Source organism: Pleurodeles waltl, chromosome 6 (assembly GCF_031143425.1).
Source record: "Pleurodeles waltl isolate 20211129_DDA chromosome 6, aPleWal1.hap1.20221129, whole genome shotgun sequence".
Lineage (NCBI taxonomy): Eukaryota > Metazoa > Chordata > Amphibia > Caudata > Salamandridae > Pleurodeles > Pleurodeles waltl.
In genome coordinates, this window is record NC_090445.1 from 570454245 (window position 1) to 570469338 (window position 15094).

Consider the following 15094-nt stretch of genomic DNA (forward strand, 5'->3'; position numbering starts at 1 on the left):
CTTCATGATAAAACCCTTGCTAGGAACTCTACTGCTCTCTTATCTCTACACTCTATAGGCTGGGTTTCTGGTAGTGTAGTCTCTAGCTCATGTCCAGCATTTCCCTCCCCTCTCTTTACACAACATCATTTTGCATGGCTCCTTCTCTTTCATGGAGTGGAGCTGCTACAGGCCTTCACTCGTCAGGTGGTTTCATTGCTGATATGCTGGACCAAGCGCATATCATGTCAGTATTGCTCAGAAGGAATGGCTGCAGGCTGCATGATGAGTCTCTAGAGGTCGGCACAAGTAGCAGTGTCTTCTGGCATTGTCTGTCTTCTGGGCTCTGGTAGTCTGACAGTGCTGGCCGGCTTTGAAGGCTCAGGTGCCGAATCCTTCAGTGAGTACACAGTCAGTTGCACAGGACTTCCCGGGATAGAGGCAGTTCTGTAGTCCTCTTTTCCAGGCAAAGAGCTCTGGCGACAACAAGGTACTTCTATGTGCTGTTGATAGTATTATGGCAGCAGTTCTTCAGTTGCCAGGTACTAGTTTTGTACCTAGTTCCTTGAGATGACAGCCGTGGTTTTCAAAGTTGTGTAGCTGACTTTGCACTGTGGGGATCAGTGCCAAGTTAGCCGCTCACTGTAGGGTACCATCAACAGCACAGCAGGTTTGAACTCTTTACTTTGCAGTAGGTGGAACCATACAGCACAGAATTGGCAGTGATGTGGTTACGCTGTCCAGGTTTGCTGAAACGCAGTGGGTGACACAGAGCAAATGTAGATCCTGGCTTCAGTAGGGCCTACCAACTGAGCATGCTTCCTCAAGTGCCAGGTGGCACTGACGTTAATGACACAGGAGGCCACTTGAAAATGCTTTAGAAGCTACGTGGTCCTATGAGGATCTCTGGGACTGGTCTAAAACGTCGATGATACCAGTCACACAGTCATTGAGTCTCAGATGGATGGGCTCTTGCACATCCTGTAACACAGTCTTGCTCCTTTCCCTTTGGTCAGGCAGGACTCCTAGGGTAACTAGGACAATTCATGCAGTTCTGCTTCTAGATCAGACTCCGGGTGATGTCTCCTCAACACCGTGAAGCAGTTGTCAGGTAGACACCAGCCCAAGTTGTGCAGTAGTCCTCTTTGTACTCTGTGAAGCACTCCCTCCATGTTCAAAGAGAATCTAGAACTGGAACCCTAAGTGGGCCAGCATCTCCCATATTATCAAACAGGGGATAAAGAGTCTCTATCTGCCTTTGCAGAACTGGCTTGGGTCAGTTCTATTTTCATGTGTACTTCTCAGGCTGTCTTCCAGCTTTTGTCTTGACATCAGAGGCACAGAACAGTAGAGGCCATCTGCACCTGACACCAGCCACACGATAGTGATCAGGAGAAAGGGCCACTCCCTTCTAAAGCATCCTTCAGGGTCTGACACAGAAATTGCAGTCCAATCTCTTACCCCTACCATCCACCAAATGGTAGTCTCGGGAAGACTAATCACAGCCCTCTATATCAGAAAGGAATTATTTGAATTTCTAATGGGAAGTTTATCTCTTCTTTCCCCACTTGAGGGTCTGGGCTCTGTCTTTTTGGTCTAATCAATGCCAGCAATACACGTACACTGTCTGGGAAAGCAACCTTTCCACTATCTTGTGCACATACGTAGGCTAGGGGACTTCAAACTGGAAACCAGAGTCCTGTGCCACTCTGGTTCACTGAGGCACTCAAGCATGCATACCAAACTCCACCACCATACTTGCCTGCATCCAGGCAAAAGGGATCTTAGCACTAGGATTCCAGGTTCACCATAACAGCAAAACTTTAGGTGAACTGGTCAGTAGCTTCCCTTTCACAAGAATACTAGGACCAGAGGAGGGAGAATATTTTTACGCCACAAGGAAGTTTACATCATCTTCAGATGAAAGTCAGTACCATCTATCAAGGAGGAAACCTATCAGTCTGCAGTGAATCTGTGAAATCCTATTCCCAAAAAGAGATGTTTTTCCTCTTTTTTAAAGACTCTCACCCACACATTTCTGTGTGGCATGCGTCATCATACAGTCCACGCCCGCCCAATAGATCTAATATCCTGGGCAGGCTCAACTCTGCTTTTGGAGGGAGCACTTTGGTGATGTTTTTGGTATAGACTTGTTGGGCTCCTTCCAAAGGTTAAACTGCCTGCGAGCAATCCATTCCTCTCAGTAATTTTTGATCTTTGGGCTTCCTCTGGTAGGTTAAAAACAAAGGGAAACATAATTGACATCTATATTAACTTTTATGTCTTACTGGCTTCAGTTGGATTTCTACTAGCCTGATATGTCAACCAGCTTTCTTCAGCACCGCTGGGGTCCCTAATCGATTTGCTTTTTGCAGTAGTCCCTAATTCATAGAGAAACAGGCATGCACTCATCCCATGCACACACAAGTAGCACCACACTGGATTCTCTGTAAGGCCTTTTACTTGGTAACCAGGGATTACCTGGTATTATAATCTGTGGAAATAGGAACAATACTAGCACGCACACACGTAATTCATTGCGCACTCAAGCAATGAATGTGTACTAGGTTGTACCTGATTATTAGTCTCAAATAAAGTCTCTTTATAATTGAAGGAAAACACATTATTATCTATCTCTGTTTTTAGTTGTGCTTTCACCAGTGTAAAGACATCATGCTGCCCTTGGCTTTTCACTTTGCTACCACACGTGAACAGACCAGAAGTGCCACCATCACACCGTGCTTAGCCATATTGTGGTTAAGCTTGGGTCTTGGGAAGGCAAACTTATAGACAGAAGCCCTTGGCATACGTCAATTGGTCATATTGACTACAACTAAAATTATGCATGATAAACTGAGCATGGTAAACTGGTACCCACAAGTTCTACAGGCGCAATATACCGTATAGGTTAGTGACAGGCTGGTTAGACCTCAGCGTCACACTCTGATTGGAAGAAGGAAAATAAACTTTTTCAGAGCACTAGAAATCAATGTCATCCAGACACTGCGATACAGTCTGCAATTAGCATGTGGACAAGTGTGCTGTTCACTATTTTTGGAGGTGTGCCCGGCGATTACACCGACTTCAGGTCCTGTAACTCCTGCATGTTGGATTTAGTGCTGACTAGGTTGTTTCCTACTTGATATATTGTACTCCCATTCACATGACACAGGTGAAAATGCTTTGTCATACCATAATCACCATAAAACACAGTATACTGCCACCAATGCACAACATGCCTGAACTGGTGAAGAGGAATGGTAGTCCTCTTCTCTTTATAGAGAACAACTTTGTGCGTCCCTCTAGTCCCAGGACAGGTCCAGGACCATTCGTAGGTCAAGAGCAGGTCTGGGTTTTGTGCACAAGCTTTATTAGCTTGAGGCTAGGGATAAAATCTGAAAACCATGATACTAGATACTCGCAATTTGGCAAGTAGGGCATGGGTCACAAATGTACACCTTGCATGGGACATTCCCACCGCCACGGCAGCCATCTTAGAATGAATTTGATTCCATTCAAAGATAGCTGACAACCACTGCACATTCATGAACACACATGGTCAGCCATCTTTAAACAGATTAAAACCTCATTTAAAGTTAGGCAATACTTGTAGTGAACGCATGGGATTTGGAGCACTGCATGTTGTATCAAAGATATGGTATCACTGTCTGAGGAGCTGCAGACCCCTAACAATATGAAATAAAAGGAAATATTTTTTATTTTTAAAAAGGGCCTATTTCTCCATCAGTGTATAGTAAAGAAGGGGACTATTTTGAGAGATGACATTGTGCTTGGACATAATGCTCTCACTCACAAGGAAGGGAACCAAAGGCATGGCCCATTGCCGCATGCTGAATGCGGTGAGGAGCGTAAGAGAATGTGAATATTACAAGAAATCAATGGATGAACAGGGCTGATTGGAAGCCCCTCTATCTAAGTCTGTATAAGTATGTATATCCCCAAGGATTTTTGTTTTAAATCAAAAGGTCTTGCCTAGTACTAGACCAAACTAGGAAATAAAAAATATATAAATGGAACTGGACATGCAATAGTCAGAGTAACCATACTACAGCCTGACCTTTAGGCTGAAAAGGGTAAGTATAATATAAAATGTATATATATATATAGTACATGGGATTCAGTAATCCCTGTATAAATAAGGTCTCGAATGTTTTTATAATCAGCGACTCGTGATGCATCCAGTAACCGATTATAAAGAAAAGACTGGAGAACTCCGCTATTATAAGTTTTTACTGTTGAGAACACATGCCATAATGCCTGCTGCAAGAACCAGCAGCGGAGTTGAAAGGCAGGTCAAGTCAGGAAGCGTAATTGGAGAAGCCGTTTAAAGCAACGAAAACTGAAGGTTGCTTGTCTTTATTCTGCTATATTTTTAGGGTTAAGCGCAAAGCACTCTGATCCTGCTGTAAGCTCTCTTTGGACTTCTAACCACACCCATGTTACATCAGCCACTTTCATTGATTTGTGGGCTTGCCTTTTAAAATCTGCTTGCTTTCATTACTTAAAGGCATGCATATGTCATGCCCTTTCTGGTGTTTAGCCCTCCTGGAGCGCACTGACCAACTACTAAAAACATACGAGGCTCTGTGTTTTCCATAAGGTTTCTGGACACATTTTTCTCTTTATTTCGCAGCGTGATCGTGCTGAGTTTTACACAGCGCGATTGCACTTGTTTTTTTTCCAATTAATGTGGCAAGAAAAGTCCGGTTAGGAGTTTACAACGCTAATAGCTTCAACTCGACAATGTGCGAGACCCCTTGCATTGTAAATGCTTGTTTAACTTACAAGGACAAGCAGTCATTAGGTAGATAGGGAAAGGGTGGACTCTTTCTGCATGTTTCTACACATTCCCAGCTATTGCAGCTTTTATTTTCATAAAAAAACAGGCGTATTCAAGTGTTTTTAATATCGGATTCAAACAAACTTCTTGGGGGTTTTTGATGTATTTAATTTTGCACTTTAGGCTTTAATTTTATTCTTTATATTTACAAACATGCTTGCTCTTTCATATGAAAGAGCTATGCTCCAAGGTTGTAAGCGGTCTGTTGAAAAGGTGATGGCATGACCATGTATTACATGGGATAAAGGACCTCATGGCATACATAATAAGGGTATTGCAAGTGAACTCATAACCTTATAAAGGATCTCAGCCAGTGCCCTTGTTACTCTATATGGTTATGGAACTCCTTGGTGACTTGCAATACCCATATATATTTGTTGAAAACATTGGTGGAAACCACCCTCCGATTTTCTAAAAGTGAATTTACTTTTTTGATTTTCACTGCATTTGTGGGTCAGTGTTTTGTGGTGATTCCGATGCCTGTTATGTTACTGTGCATTTGTTTCGATATATTTGTGTGGCTGTGTGTGTAGTTCTGTACGTGTGGCCGCTCGTGCATTCTGTGGGTGATATTGTACAGCTTTATGTACATCTGTGTATGGGTATGAGGGAGAGAGAAGGGGAGACAGGGAGGGAGCGCGACACAGCGAGAGAAGTGTTTGTTTTGTTTGGGACAAGCTTAGGGGTCCATAACAATGCAAGAGCGATGCTGTTGTATTCAGTTTCCTTTTTGTTGTGGTCTAGTGGTGAACAGGTTTAGGCTGCGCTGAATGAACTGTTGAGATTATATTTTTCTGCCAACGCTCCACCCATGCAGTCTGTGGTTATTGGCTGCCTGCCAACTCATATTTTGAATCTGCTCTGTTTGTATACAAACGCTTTCAACTGCCCATGGTTCTGTGTATAAACACAACGGCACCATGGTAATGTTTTGACACATTGTGCTCACATCACTCCTGAGAGGATCGGTGGGCACCTCTACCCACAGGCCGGTGAAACCTATAACCCCAAGCACGACACTCTGCTTTCAGGGACCAAGCCTCTCTCTACTGTAGGGACACTCGGTGTTTTTAATACCTACTGCTCTCACGTGACCCTCATTTTTATACTCTCCAAATTATTCCTTCAGTTAAATACATATAATTGCCATGTTTAAGCTGGGCAGGCGTTTTAACACAGGGACCCTCATTATCCTTTTGCAAGGCTGAGAGATATGACTATATCAGCTCGATTTATTACAGGTATTTACACGTTCTCCACCCCCAAACCATTCCTTTGTTTCCAAATACCTCAAAAGAGGTGGAACATTATGTTCCTCCAGTGCCCCACTGCCCAAAGGTTTAGGATTTATGGAGCTTAGCCTGACTATATTTTTACAGAATAACTAACTTTAGCATTAATTAAATGTTTAATTCGAAATTGTAAATAGTATTGTAGTGGCTTTCAATGCCGTTCTATACTTGAGATCAATGTATAAAATGTAGTTACATTAATAAACATATTGTTATATTTTTAAAAATGTAATCAACTTTTAAAAACGTCCTTATAATGTACGGTAGGGAGATCTCCGCCTAATGTTGAGGGTGTGGGGGGCTTTGGCCAATTAGTAGCGTCATTGGTTGAGGTGGTGGCAGCGAGCCACTGGTCTTGTTGCTAGGCACAGTTGTGGTGTGGACAGTGCAGATGGGCTTGCCTTTGCTGTCTTTGCTGTGCCTTTTGCATGCCAGTGACCTCCCCACTGTACTTCCCCAATGCACCCGCCATTTTGTAGGCCTGAGGGAAGGGAGAGAAGACCCAGAAGGCAGTGGATGGAGAGGGAGGTGCTTGAAAGGAGCGCAAAATGTGAAGCGCAACATTGAGCAGAGCAAGGGCAAGGAAGGAAAAAAAGCAGACAAAAAGCAGGGCCGAAAAGTGCAAAAACAGGTAAAAAGAGATACAAAGAGACAAAGAAACAAAACAAGAAAGAGGTTATGTCGCCTCAGCGAGGGCGTAGGAGTCTCAGAGCGCTGCAGAGCACCACCAGGTAAAAGGGTCAGGCAGGGGTCAGGCAAACTTCTTTAGTGGCTTCTCTGCTCTGCAGCCTCCATTTTGAAGGACTCGGAGGGGGTAGTGGGCATAAAAGTGCAAAAACTGAGAAAGAGACAAAAGGAAAACAAAATTAGAGGTTGGAGAATTTCACTTGCTGGACACTACCCACCTGTCATATACTTTAATACAGAGGTGTCTGAAGGGGGCACAGCAGAGGAGAGTTTATGACTCTGTAGTTCCTGCTAGGAGAAAACAGTGAAAAGGGCAAATGACAAAAGACTGACAGGAGGGGTGCACCTGCATTCAATTGCGATCATGCTCTGGAAGCACTGAAAAGCGAGGGTGGTCAAAATGCGTAGCAGGTATAACAGAAGTGAGATTAACTACACGGGAAGAGACTAGGTACTACCCCAGCACGTCATAGAATGGGACGCTAAGGAACCTACCACAGACTAGTGGATTAGGGGCAAGCAAATTATGGTCCTTGTGGTAGCCTAAGTGAGACAAATTAGGATTATGGTCAGTAAAATCACTTAAAAAAGGGCCTTCTCGCTTACAGGATTCTCTTTTTACCAATAGTGCAGTAATGTAGGAGACAGGAGGGAGTGGTCATAGCTTATGAAACTACATTTTCCACATAAACAGGGGCAGGAATAAAAGCGAGTCCTCCATCTAAAAAAGGTTAAAAAAAAATCTGCTACCAAAAACGGTGTATCACAAGCCCCCCCTAACATGAGATTCAGCCATCCAGCACACCAGTTGCAGACTAAGGGCTTGCTTTAGAACTTGGCGGAGGGGGATACTCCGTCACAATCATGATGGATAGCCCATCTGCCATATTATGAGCCCATTATGTCTTATAGGGATCATAAGACATAATGGGATATGGCAGATGGGATATCAATCACGTTGTGACAGAGTATTCCATCCGCCAAGTTTTAAATCAGGCCCTAAGTGATTGGGTTGGGCTGAAGGTCACCTAAACAAATCTTCCTCCTCCCTTCCTATCTTGCACAGCCTCTTAAGTTTAACATCACCTTGTCAACCGAGATAGGGTTTCTTTTGGCTGTAGGGCTTGGGCTCCTATTGGTTCAGAGGGTTGAATTTGCATTGGCTGTAGGGCTTAGGCTTTGGTTCCTATTGTTTCCCAGCGCTAGGTTTTCTGTTGGTTAGGGTTTAGGGATTGGTCTCCTGTTGACTCCAAGGGCTAGAGTTCCCATTGGCCTAAGTCACCTGATCACTAGGGTTATTTAAACAGAGGGTATAGGGCATCTGCCTGGGGGTCAAGGAAAAGTGTGTCAGGTTAACGGTGCTGTCTGTTTGGGCCCTTTGATATACCTTCTCCACATACAAGATAAGTTAACCATTTATGACTGCAGAAATCCCCACTCACTGTTCCACTCTCATAACCTTTACTTAACCTTACAAAATATAACATCTCATCAAATTTTCAAACGGACATGTACCCATATTCACATCCAAGCTATCATAAATCTTGCCATATCTTTCCACCTATTCCTTTTTGCACAGCCTCACCTCTATACCTTCTGTTTTTTTCACAATGCTGTCCCAACTAACTACTGTAATCCCTATAGCCTACCTTACTCACTTCCCATAGATCTACACCGCATTGCCACGACTAATACATTAGTACAACCTATTCCCGCTGTGTCCATCCTCCTAATCAAATCAACTGTATTCTACTTTCACTCCCTGCTATCTCTTCCTAACCCCATTACACCAGTCTTACTCCCTAAAACAGCATACTTACTTCATTTTAGTAACCAAAACTCATCCCACATCTATCTTACATATCCTAACATACCTATACTCACAACTCCCTATCCTTACTCATATAACCTCTCCTGTCACGTATCATGAACATCTCCCTTAACAAATCTTCCTATCCCCTCACCCTACAAACGCACAACCTTCCACTCACAAACACATTACACATGTACTACCATTCACCAACAACCTCCAGCTAACTGCATTACTAACTTTACACCAGAAAAGATCACTGACCTTCACAATCTCATTGCTCAAAAAACCCCTCCTCACAATCTTCTTCTTCATCTAACAGGTTAATCACTCAGCGCAACCTGACACCACTCCACAATACACAAACCAATTCATCCAAAACTTTCTTACCCGCCCATTAACGACTCTCACATTGCCCATGTGACATTTATTGGCTTTGACAATGATTGTTTAGCCAGGTTGCACAGCAACTCAATTGCTGTGCAACAAAGATGAAAGTTAAAAAAAAGTAATATAACACAGTCAGTGCTTCATAAGGCTTCTTTTTAACTTTCAACCATACTGCACAGCAGCCACGATGCTGTGCAATGTAGATTAAAAAAAGATAGTGAAAGCTAAATAATTGAGCTCTTTGGCTTTATTTTTTGCCATGTTGCCTAGCAGAAGGGGCTGCTGTGCATAAGAAATGAGATGCATCAGAAAAAAGCTATGTGTAATGTAGATCTTAGTAGTGAAAGAGCAAAGAGTGTCAAACATTAGAAATGTAGTGCATCGAAAGAGGTCTCTGTGGACCCTAGTGCCGGATTAGCACTGAGTGCTACACATCAGAAATAGGGTGCATCTACAAAGTGTTTGTGAGACTATGGGGCACATTTAACAGCACCTAGTGCCACCTGAGCGTCACTTTTTTAGTGACGCTCTGGTGGCGCTAACCACGGCTCCATATTTACAAGGAGGTCTAACGCCACTTTTTTGTGGTGTTAGACCTCCTTGTAAACATATGGGCCACGCCGATGCAGTTTTCTGCAATGGGTGTTGCAGTGGGCGTTCCACCGCAACGCCCATTGCTTTTGACGCTGCCTCAGATTTACGAGTTGTCGTCAACCTGAGGCAGCGCCAAAAACTTATGCCACCCCAGAGGTGGCTTTAGCATAGCAAACGAGGAGGAATGTTTTTTATTCATCCTCGTTCGTTGCTTTTTCTATGTGTGCTGCTTTCTGCAGCACACATAGAAGAAACAAAATGCCATGGATGATTGTTTATGTGCAGGAAGAGTGAGAGAGCGTTCTGTGAGTTACAGTGCTAGAATGCTAGTGGCTGCTGTACTTCAGAAATGAGGTGCATCAGGGGAGCTATGGTGGAGCTCAGTATTAGAAAAGCAGGGGTATTGCATATCAGAAATATGGTGTATCAGAAAAGCTGTGTTAGAGTCTCAGCGCTTAAACAGAAGATGAACAGCACATCACACATGAGGTGCATCGGTGGGGTGATTGAGAGTCTCAGCACTCGAATTGAGGATAAGCAGCACATCACACATGACATTTTTCAATGGAGCTGTGTGAGAGTCTCAGCGCTGGTACAGAAGATGAGCGGTACATCACACATGAGGTGCATAGGTGGAAATGTGTGAGTCTCAGCGCTAGAATAGATGTGCCACACATGAGGTGCATTGGCAAAGCTTTATGAGAGTCTCAGTACTGGAATAGAAGATGGGCATCACATAACACATGAAGTGCATCAGCAGAGCTGTGTAAAAGTCTCAACGCTAGGACAGAAGATATGCGCACATCACACAGGAGATGGACAGGCGGAGCTGTGTGAGAGTTTCTGCACTGAAACAGGAGATGAGTGGCGCACCATATACATGAAGTGCATCAGCAGAGCTGCTTGGAAGTCTCAGCTCAGCAAGAGTAGATGAGTAACACATCACACATGGGGTGCACCGGCAGAGCTGCATGAGAGTCTCAGTTTCCTATGGATCAGTCTACAATTATACAATTAAAACAGCTTTGAGAAGCTAGACATTATAAGGACATGTTTAAAAATCAATTTAATGTAATTTAAAGTATTTTTAGAGTGCTAGCAATCACCCCCGAAGGGATATCAGAGTGCTGAGACTGCAGTATGTATAGTCAGCAGGAAAGCAGCAAGGAGCAAAAGGTGCGGGTGCATCAAACAGGGAAGAACCATGTTCTTTACTATACACGAAGTAATCCTCGGTAAGGCGGAGATCCAGAGGGCGAGCATTCCCTTGAGTCGCTGCCAAGTGGGTAAACGAGCATCCGCCTGCTCTAACCCTCCTGATCCTTTTAATTTTGGGCAGAGCAAGGTTTGTTGAGCTTACATTTTTTGGAGGTTGGTAGAATTCAACCTTCTGCTTCAGAAGCAAAGGGCCAAATTTGTGCAAAGCCTTGTGAGTATGATAGAGAAGCTTAAACTTAGCTCTTTTGCGTATTAGCAGCCAATGCAGAGTTTTAAGGCAGGCACAGGCAGAACTGTATCTGTCCTTATTGCAGATAAGTTTTGCAGCGGCATTATGAATCGTCTGAATGCGTGTGAATACCGGAATCTGCCATTCCCATATACAAAGCATTACCATAGTCCAGACAACAATCAAAGCCTGGACTACAGTGCGACGCCAGTCCATTGGGAATAGATCTAAACAGTTTTTTAAGCATTTATAGTAAACCAAAGCCTTTACTGCATGTGGACATTACCTAATCTTGCATGGAAAGGGAATGGTCAAAAATAATGCCTGAATTTTTGGGGGTATTTTTGGGTTCTGGTGCCGTGCCTAGCGAGGTGGGCCACCAAGAATCATCTCAGATATGTTCAGCCCCACCAAACAGCAGGTTCTCAGTTTTTTCTGCATTGAGTTTTAAACAGTGAGGTGTCATCCAACTGGCCACTTCCGAGAGACAACCTGCTACGTTTTTCTTGGTCTCTGATGGCTTGTCACCAATAGAGATGATCAGCTGGGTGTCATCAGCGCAAGAGAAAATATCAAAGCCCCAGTTTTTGACAAGTGTGGCCAGGGCTGCGACATATAGATAAAAAATTGTGAGGTCCAGAGAAGAGCCCTGAGGTACTCTGCATTTTGAACCATAAGGGGATGATCTAAAGGTGTCCAACAAATTGGGATCTATTACACAAAAAGAATTCAAACCATTGAAGAGTAGCAGAATGGAGCCCTATCTCATCAAGTCTCTTAATAAGCAGGCCATGAGAGACCATATTAAATGCTGTGGAGAGATCTAGAAGAGTCAGGACCACTGCACTGCCCTGGCCTACCTCCAGTCTACCATTTTCCAGAACGGCAAGCAAGGTGATCTCAGTGCTATTTTTAGCTCTGAAGCCTGTCTGGTAGGGGTTCAGTAAGTCATAATCCTCCAAAAAAGTTGTCAATTGGAGATTGAGCAATCTCTCAAGAACTTTAGCCATAAATGGCAGTAGTGAGATGAGACAATAATTTGATAGCGTGGCCACATCAAGTCCTGCTTTCTTTGCTAGGGGGAGGATTAGAGCTTGCTTCCGCAAGTTCGGATATATTACTGTCTTTAAAGATGAATTAAAGATTTGGGTCAGATATAAACTCAAATTGGGTGCTAAGCGAGAAAAGATTAAATGGGAGCAGTGATCTAGTGGGGAACTGGATTTAATTTCAGACATAGGCCCTCATTCTGACCCTGGCGGTCTTTGACCGCCAGGGCGGAGGACCGCGGGAGCACCGCCGACAAGCCGGCGGTGCTTCAATGGGGATTCCGACCGCGGCGGTAAAGCCGCGGTCGGACCGGCACCACTGGCGGGGTCCCGCCAGTGTACCGCGGCCCCATTGAATCCTCCGCGGCGGCGCAGCTTGCTGCACCGCCGCGGGGATTCTGACCCCCCCTACCGCCATCCAGATCCCGGCGGTCGGACCGCCGAGATCCGGATGGCGGTAGGGGGGGTCGCGGGGCCCCTGGGGGCCCCTGCAGTGCCCATGCCACTGGCATGGGCATTGCAGGGGCCCCCGTAAGAGGGCCCCTACATGTATTTCACTGTCTGCTGCGCAGACAGTGAAATACGCGACGGGTGCAACTGCACCCGTCGCACAGCTTCCACTCCGCCGGCTCGATTCCGAGCCGGCTTCATCGTGGAGGCCTCTTTCCCGCTGGGCTGGCTGGCGGTCTGAACGAGACCGCCCGCCAGCCCAGCGGGAAAGTCAGAATTACCGCCGCGGTCTTTCGACCGCGGAACGGTAACCTGACGGCGGGACTTTGGCGGGCGGCCTCCGCCGCCCGCCAAGGTCAGAATGAGGGCCATAGTTTTCTCCACCTGTTGTTTAGTGATGCAGGTAAAGTTACCTAAGTGAGCTTTGGCTCTGGGGTGGGGGTCTGTCAGGGCACCTGAAAGGTCCTCTAAGGTGGATTGAGGGCCGAAAGTAAAGTATATTTTCTCTATTTTATCAGAAACATAATTGGCTGCGGCTTTCCAATGCGGTGGTGAACGGGTAATGTTTTGTGACAAATTAACTGGTTGGGATAATTCTCTCACAATTTTAAATAGTCCCTTCGGAGAGCCGCTATTGTATTTGATAAGGAAAATGTTCTTCGCTTTTCTAACCTGTTGATAATAGTTGTTTAGTTGATGTTTGTATGATAATCTATCTGCTGGATTTTTTTAGCTTCTCCATACTCTTTCAGCCGTCTTACATTTCCTTTTCTCTTTCCTGAGCTCCGGAGAGTCCCATTTTTCAGATGGGGACAGTCTGCGAAATGTGTTCGTTTTTAACTCAGTGCAGGCGTTTAAGGCAGCCGACACAGCTATATTGAACTGGTGTAAATAACTATCAAGGGGGATGGAGGTGTTGAATTCTGGTGGTGACAAGTGATTAGAAAAAGGTTGAATACTGATTTTGCTGCATGGCCTTTTGGGAACATTAGAGATTTTCAAGAGTTGTTTGTGATTTAGACAGAGAAAAATTGAGAATCTCACACTAAAATGATCTGACCATGAAAGCGGAGAGATTTCAATTATATTGTTAGAATTTGAGGAGAGTATATCGAGGGTGTGCTCTGCAGAGTGAGTGGGACCATTAATCAATTGAGTCAGTTGTAGGATGAGCATGTCCTTCTCTAGTTGTTTGCATCCTGAATCTTCTGAGTTTTCAAAGTGTAGATTAAAGTCACAAACTACAATATAGCAAAGATGATTCAACATAAGTGGAGCAAGCCATGCAAACAGCCTGTCCACCCAGTGGCCATTATGATCCGGCGGTCTATAAGCAATAGTGCCACCCAGAAACCGCTTATCCTTTAATGCCAATTGGAAAGCAAGCCATTCCCCATCAGCTGATGAAGAACTACCTTCTACTAAGACCACTTTTTTAGGTTTTCAGTTTTCCAGCGAGGGTATCCATATTGGTTCCACTATGGTGAAGGAACTTCTTGATTGGCAAAGGCCATCCAACATCAAAGATCTATAGAGATTCATCAGGATCGATAATTTGTTTCACCACTTCTTACAAAACATTCCCACCCAGATATCTTCCATAACCCAGCATAACTAAAAGTCAGCCATTTTATTAAGATGAAGAACAAGACTAAGGGGGTCATTCTGACCTCGGCGGTAAAAGGCCCTTACCGCCGGTCAGAAGTCCGCCATTCTACCGCCGCGGCCGCGGTAAACCGCCACGGTCATTCTGACCACCAACTGTGAAACCGCCAACAATCCGACATCCAAGGAAGGCCGCCTCATCAGCGGGCCGCGGAAAACTGGAGATGACCAAACCTCCACCGTCACGCCAACACAATCACGCCCATGCCATTCTGACCCACGAATCCACGCGGCGGTCTTTCAACCGCGGTATTCCATTGGCGGTACACACCGCTGCGCTCAAAATACACACACACTTACAAAACACAGCCACATTGGACAATTTGAAATACACACACCTGAGACACATACAAACAACACTCCCACACATCCAATCAACTATAAAACACACACCCACATCACCCACAAACCCCCACTAGTTGGAAATCGGAGAGAAGGCGAGAGAGATAGAGATAGAGAGAGCGAGCACAGCAATAGAAAACCCCAACACACACAGGAACCCAACTTCATCACCCACACCACATCTACACATCACCACATATCACCACGTACATCACCACAAACACCACCCCACACCTCATCCACACCACCCCATGGCACCCCAAAGACACCCCAGGTTCTCGGACCAAGAACTCAGGGTCATGGTGGAGGAAATTATAAGGGTTGAGCCCCAGCTCTTCGGCACACAGGTGCAGCACACCACTATAGCAAGGAAGGCTGAGCTATGGCAAAGGATCGTAGACAGGGTCAACGCTGTGGAACAGCATCCCAGAAAGCGGGAAGATATCAGAAAGCGATGGAACGACCTATGGGGGAAGGTGCGCTCTATGGTGTCGCGACACAACACCGCTGTGCAGAAGACTGGCGGCG